This window comes from Poecilia latipinna, unplaced genomic scaffold (genome assembly GCF_001443285.1).
Source record: "Poecilia latipinna isolate Pla-1442-1.1 unplaced genomic scaffold, P_latipinna-1.0 Scaffold2348, whole genome shotgun sequence".
Taxonomy (NCBI): domain Eukaryota; kingdom Metazoa; phylum Chordata; class Actinopteri; order Cyprinodontiformes; family Poeciliidae; genus Poecilia; species Poecilia latipinna.
In genome coordinates this window covers 31,161-38,950 of record NW_015114964.1, presented here as the reverse complement: position 1 = coordinate 38,950, position 7,790 = coordinate 31,161, and positions in this window count along the sequence as shown.

The following is a 7,790-nucleotide window of genomic DNA, read 5'->3' as shown; positions in this document are numbered from 1 at the left end:
AGGGACCAATCTAACTTTCCTAACACACTAACACAGAGGCTATTTGGAGGCCAAAAAATTGCACTGCGACCATGTTCTCTATTACGTGACTTAGCTTCTGCTGTCTGCCTGAAATGTGTTTCATTGCTGCAACGAACAGATGCCAGATTCAGTAATCCATAATGAGCCCAGTTATGTATTTTATTATACCAAAGATAAATGACAGAACTCAGAGTTTGTCCAAGAATCCATGTTTTCTTTGTGTTTTATTCAGGAGTTTTGTAGTTTACACGTCTTCTGGCTTTGCAATATTTATACAGCAGTTTTGTTTTTTTTTTATGATCTAGAAAAACAAGAGTCAAAGAAAGAAGTAAGTCTTTGTAAATATGATTCTTGTGGTTGCACTAAGGTACGCTTGGACGTCGTGGACAAGCGTGCATCCCTATTCAAAGTATTTTTAGCTCCGCTGAACAGCAGCATTCCACTCAGACATATACAATTTTTGCTTAGGCTTCATAGGGGGCAATAATGCACTTCTCTATTCATTGTGTACTCATACATTGAAACAGCAAAGACAGAACTAAGTGGTTTTTCACCAGACTATCAATGCCGTTTGGTCTCCTTGTTGTCTCTGAGAGATGAATTATCCACTCTGGGAAAACAACAGATCTTTCCTCCCTGAATTACAAACCTCGTTGTTTTTTCTTCTGTAGCCCATGATCAGACTCTTTATGTTCTTTACCTGTTGTTTGTTTGGCACCACTTCTTGAAGGGGAGTGTTAATGTCCCAGCCAGTACAGACAGTTAAACCCAGTCACACAAATCTGGGCGGTACACTGAGGTAAGCAGAGAGTCTTAGTGAAATCTTTTGATTGGGTACAAATGATAACATTTACACAGCATTAGGCTGATCAACTTTAATTAGGAAGCTTTTAGATTAGATCAGATCCTTCACAAGAATAAAGCAACCAGATGGAAAGACAGCAAAGCAGAATAAGAAAAATAAATAACAACTTGATACATTTTCAAGACCTCCCTTCTGACTTTTATTCATCAGTTCTTTGTCTAAAAACAAGTGGATAAAAGTAAAGACCCTCTTACCCTTTTAAATTCCTTCTTCTTATTATGCCTATAGAAATACAGATAATGTCAGTATTATATATCTTGCTTTTTCCTCAGTGAATTCACACAAACATAACTAAACAAAAAAAAATTTCCCTTAAAAATAATGATACTGATTAGGACGTTACTTATGTTTCATGGTTAATCTTTGCTGTGTCTGCATGTGATGCTCCCTCTTAGTTTTCCTCATACCATGTCATTTTGTTTCTTTTAAACATATTCTTCAGCTTCATGTTTTGTAATGATCCCATTGATTTAGCTGGTGAATTAGAGGAGCATTGATTAAGCATAGTCTGAGGTTCCATTATAAATTCTACAAAGAATAGTTTCTGCAATTATCTTTAATTGATCAAATGACTTACGAAAAGGATCCTGGTTCAAGTCAAGTTTTTGGAAATTATTTTCAGTAGTTTGCTACGGGTTCTTAGACTTTGAACCTAAAAGATTTCTGGTACGATGCAACAAGATTAAAACATAGTAAGTGCAAATTAAGTCCCTTAAATCTCTCTAGAGTTCGTTCTGTACTTCATTGTAGATGTTTCTGGTTACTTGGTTAATGACCTATTGATTCTTAAAGTACAAATGCATCAGCCCCAACTTTGTGACAGATTGATTTTCTTCAGGGGATGCACAATGAAATAAATTAGACCCTGAAATATTTGCTGTACAACTCTGAAATGATTCATCACCAAGTTTTCCCTGAAGCTTTTGACCACAAAGACCCTCTGGTTCTTAAAACAGCTTTTATTTCCAAATATCACTCAACATTTTGTTTTTGACATTAATGACTATGGGAACTCCAAGCCACTTGTATAAAACCTGAAAAAAAAAAAAAAAAAAAAAAAAAAAGACATTCTCTTTTTGGGGATTAGTATAGAATTACAATTATTTTAGTCTCATAAACTGCCTGCGGTGTTCAATTAGGCATAATTATTTGTATTTATTATGCATATGTATAATGGTGCTGATGGTAGGCTTGATTTTCAAATGATTGAAAATCAATATTTTTTTACGTCTAAATGGCAGACGTGAAAAAATAAATATGGATGTGGCGGGGGGTTTTTTTTGTGAACAATATCCTGTTAAATATAACAGATTAGACAAGTTGGCAGATATGCTGTAGTTTGTTTACTAACTTCCATAATCATTTTGGCTTGTATCATAATAGAAAACAATAACTCAGTGCTTCACTTCTAACACATTTATGAAAGCGGCAGCTGTTGCAAATTTTGAGGTTCTGCATGCAACTTCACACACTGCATGAGCACTTTGGTGAATAAAGTGAAAAGAGGATGCGCTTTGGAAATAATGAGTAGATAATGGTTACGTTTAAGAAGTTAAAGCCTGCAGCTTTGATGATGCATCTCTCTTCTCCCCAAAACTGACAGGTTGTGATGAGACGATATTCACATTAACTATCTACCTTTGACTTGTCTAGCGGATCTCTTAAGCCTATTAGATGTGCGGCCATGTGTTGCTGGTAACTGCGATCAAATTGAAACCAAATAGAATATGAAAATGACTGCAGTCTCGCCAAGCTTTGCCCCAAGCTGTTATTGAGCTTTGCTTAGTGCCAAACTGCAGTGCATATAATAGAAACGGATGGGCTTCAGAGGATGGCACAGACTGTGCTTCTGCTTGGTCCATGGTGTTACTTGGCTACGGGTTCACTTAAAACATCTTCATAGTGTTTTATATGATAAAAACACAATACAGTAACCAATTATGAAATAAGTAACTAACATTGCATATTGTCAAGTGTTATCATCAAAATAATCAAGAATAATTATCATTATGTGCATTGTATATATGTTAGTCAATGTTCCACTTGTTTTAATCAAAGGTAACTCTAAGCAGGTGAGGTTTTAGCCTTGATTTAAAGGAACTCTGTGTTTTGTAGTTTTCTGGAAGTTTGTTCCAGATTTGTGATGCGGGAAAACTGAATGGTGGTTCTCCGTATTTGGTTCTGGTTCTGGGAATACAGAGAAGACATGAACCAGAACACCTGAGTGGTCTGAAAGTTTGACATAACAAAGACAACAACAGGACTTTGGTGTATTGTGGTGCTAAGTCATTCAGTGATTTTTATCAATTGTAAAAGTATTTAAAAGTTTATTTTCTGAGCTATGGGAGGCTGGAGTAACGACTTTACAAGTGGGGAGATGTGCCTTATTTTCCTGGTTTTAGTGAGAACGTGAGCAGCCGCCTTTGACTTTTTAGGCAGACCTGTGACGCTGCTGCAGTGATCAAGGTGACTAAAGATCAACACATGGATCAGTTTCTTAAGTGCAGCTTCCTCTGTAGTCCCGATAGGACAATAAAAGACCCTATTTGCAGCTTAAGATCCACTAAAACAACATTTATCACATAAATCACATCTTAAACAGTGAAGATTGATTTATTCCATTCATTTGCTGTAGTTGTCACAGTCTCACATGGACAAACAGCAGTACATGAAAATCTGAATCATGACTCTGTTTGACCTAAGCTGTGAAGGTGCATGTGACCCAAACAATGAAAATTTCCAGTCACTCAATAAAGCTCTTTCTGTTTGTCCAGTCTTATTATAAATCTTCTTTTCCAAATGGCCCAGTAAGCTTGTAGACGTAATGCGCTCTCAACATGAAACAGACATACTGCACACAGATTCTTTCATTCGACAGAGACATTTGTGAAACCTGGACTAATATTTGTATGGATTGTTGTCCTTTGTGCTTATCGGCTGCTCCATATTACCAGACTTAAACCGTATTACTGGCCTTTTGAATGAGGGGGAAAAATAAAGGTTTCCACTTGCACACCCTGTCATGCAACTCCTACGGTTGTGAGATTTTTATGTAAAATGTGCTGCAGTTTTCCTTTAATATATAACAATAGTTGGCATTTAGACCAAAAAATTTCACTTCTTTCCATTCTTTACCAGTGCAAGCTGTGATGCTATGCCATGCCTTCTCTGGTTGGTGGTAGTAGAGGTCAGTGCTGTACGATATTAGAAAAATTGTAAATTTTGTGATCAGGTGCGATGCAAGACTGTGTTCTGTTTTCTTATCTTTCTAACTTGCGCTTCCAACTCTATATGACGACATTAATATTGTGCACACTGATATTGTGATAAGACAAAGTGCAGCCATATTAGAGTCGTCTCCACATGTTACAGATATACCCAGTGTCCCCTGCTGTAATAGTTGGATATTTTCCTTGTTTTTATGTAAGGTCAAACTGCTAATAGTGTTACTTAGAATAGACTGAGGCTATGTTAGTTGTTTTGTTATTTTTTTTCTTCAACACTTGAAATGTGCCGTAAGATGGATGTACCCTTTTTGGTAGGAGCCACTTTGCAACGTCTGACTGATCTCATGGGGTCACTGCTACTTCTCTCTTATCAATCTTTGCCGTCTGGTCTATTGTATATCTGTCCAGATGTCTAGACCCTGCTTCACTCCTTCACCTCCACATGTTTTCAGGCCCCTGCAGACACATACAAGGTAAATGGTTGGGTGCATGTTTCGGGAGACAGACAAGTGTGCATGCGTGTGTGTGTGTGTGTGTGAAGGTGCTACTGCTGGGCTTCAATGAGTAATGACTGGCCTTATCACGGGCAAATCTGGTCGGCTCCACTGTGACAGAGATGAACAAGCTATATGTCCTCTTTAACTTCTGCACCATTCTTCTGTCTCTTCAGCCCTCGCCCTCCTCCTTCACTGCTCTTTGTTTTTGACACTTGGATTCAGAACACTCAGTCTGCCCCTGTACTTTTTTTTTTTTTGCTCTCCATTCTTTTATAGGCTGTGTTTCAGACTTTTCAATATCATGCACACCTCTTGTATTGTGGCGATAAGAGTTCCCATAGCAACTTTCTAAAAGAAATAAGAGAGCCTTTAGAGTGGAGCAGAAAGACCAAACTTCATAAGCTATAACCAAAAACGAAGCATCCAGTGGATTGTATGGATGTTTCTATAGGTGCAATTCAGTAAATGAATGTTCAAAAAGTTCATTTCTTTCTTCAATTCAGATTTTAAAAAATATGACACATCACTTAAAGCACATCTAGCAGACTTCAAGTGATTTATTTCAATAATTTATTTTCCCGAACTGTAATAGCTGACAGATAAATGAAAACCAAAATTTAAGTTTCCAGGGATGTGCTGCATAATACATGCATGTAGTACTTGGTCAGAGCTCGTTTTGCATGGATTACTGCATCAATGCTGTAAGATATTGAGGCAATCTGCCTGTAGTTCTGCTGACATTTTAAAGGACCCAGACTTGCCTTGGCTTTCAGCTACTTTACACTGTTGGGAATATTTTAGTTCTGCCTATTATAAAACAACAACAACAAAAAATCCAATAGTTGTTGCAACATCTACATGTTCCGAATTACATTGGACTACTTGGTTGTGATAATTTGTAGGCATTTTTGGCCTTTTTTTCACTGTGCATACAAGTATTTGGGTCAGTTAGTCAGACTTCCCTGCCTTTAGTGCCCACACCTAACATAGGACATTGTAGCTTGTTAAAAATCAGACGCTTGTTCTACGTTTTGCTTCGTTCAGATGATCTGGACCCTTGACTATTGAAAAATGATTGCTTGCTGGAGGCACGGACCCAATTGGTAACTTTTGTCCATGAAGTATGAAATGCATCAGTTCGATGCTACGAAGCTTTCCGAAAATTGACTGCGCTGTAAACGGCTATCTTTGACTGTGAAGAGAGACGGACTGAGTTGAACAAAATTGCTGTTTTAGGCAAATATTCATGTTAATTGGATATTTGGAAGTGTGGCCAGCATGGAAGGAATGGCTTCATTCATTTCCTCCGCTCAGATTGTCAAGCTACAGGAAGACTAGAATTCTAAATCAGCACAAAAAATTGACATAATTGTTCACAACTTCTAATGTTCAGTTGCAATTCAACAGCGAAAATCGTGTCAAACAGGAGAAATGTCAGATGAGAGATTATGAGATGAGAGGAAAGCAATTGTCAGGCTAGTGAGATTGTAAAGCAGAGAATATTCGACATGTTGCTTAATTGGAATCAGTATTGTTTTTGTAATATTTCACAATATTATTAAAGTTGTATGCTTATCCTAATACTACTGTACGTATATTGTGGTGTCTCTTATATTTCGCTGGATAAAATACAATTTGTTTTAAGGTAGATGAGGTTATTGGGCTGTCCAGTACCTTCTTGACACCTCTGTATGTTTTTCTTTTACATTTTTCCTTCCACTTAACTTTCCAAACCTCATCACTTCACAAACATGGACATTTCTTTTTACGGTTGGCAAGTCCAAAGAAATGTTAAAAATGTCCTGTCTAGATATTATCTAAGCAGACGTTGGAAGTGCAATGCCCCCCATCCAACACTCAATCACATTACTATCAGAGGCGCAAAAAGTGGGTATGCAGCGTATGCAACGCATAGGGGCGCAGCACCAGAGGGGGCGCCAAAACCCCGTCTGGAGGGGGCGACGCGCCGATTATGTTTTCCCATACACTTCAGCGCGCCTCACGCTCCTTCACCTCTCGCACATAACGAGGTACATGTAGCGAGTTTTACACTCCACGTAGCGTCGCCTGGGGGGGCGCCGATTTATGTTTTCGCATCCACCTGAATAATGTGCAGTTGCGCCACTGATTACTATAAGCCTTTATGTGGACATCTTTTCACCTTTTACTTTTCAACCACAATTTCAACTTGTTCATGCAAAAGGTTTTTCTCTGTCTATTCAATAAAAAATTTGCTTGAGGGGAATATGCTTGGATACAACGTTCTGTGAACCGCCAGCTTCTTTAGCCATAACCTGTTGTAGCTCATCCTGCTGGTGTCGTGACTGTCTGCTGGACAACTGCCAAGTCAGCAGTCTGTGTAGGTTTTAGTACAATCATAACATTGTTGCTATAAAATTTCTGTTCGTTGATTTTTATTTCATAGCTGTGAACCTGGATCATAAAAATGAATCCAAATACAAGACTTGGTCTTTCATAAGCCTATGCGCAAGTTTCACTTTTTGCAATGAATTGCCGAGAAACAAATGAACTTTTGAACGATATTCTAATTCACTGAGATGTCCATTTAGCCCCTGCTAATGAACCGCCTCTGAAGTATGTAATAGAATTGCGGAATTAGTGTTTCAGTGTCAACATAAAGTGACAGATATGCATTTTAGTGTGACTGACTAGGTGTCAGGATGAGCTATAAGTGGTTGAGGATCGACATCATACCCGGTGCCAACCCTGTCTGTGTGTGCTCATTCCTCTTCCTGGCAGCTAATGAAAAAACTGTTTTTGATATGTCACTTTTACTCTTTTCTGGTACGAGCCTGGGAAGGATTATATGGGGAGGTGACTGACAAGCATACTTATACGTGGGTCTGGGCGTCTACATATGTTTGAGAGAGACAAGGGAATTGACAAGTGGGTTAGATGCAGAGAAGAGAGTCGACTGGAAGACTAGAGGGACCAGGAGAATAAGGAGGAGGGCATAGAAATTGGCAGCATGTGTTCAAGCATCAGGCACATCTAGCAGAAAACACACAGAGACATTCAGTGGTACTCCATGTTCAAATGTCAGGCCCCAGGTTATTTATAGCCACTCTAATTAAACCATGCACCGTGCCTTTCATGCTGTCTCTCTTTCTGTTACCTTTTTTTAGAAATCTCCCATGAGCTTCGTTTTTTTACCCTTGG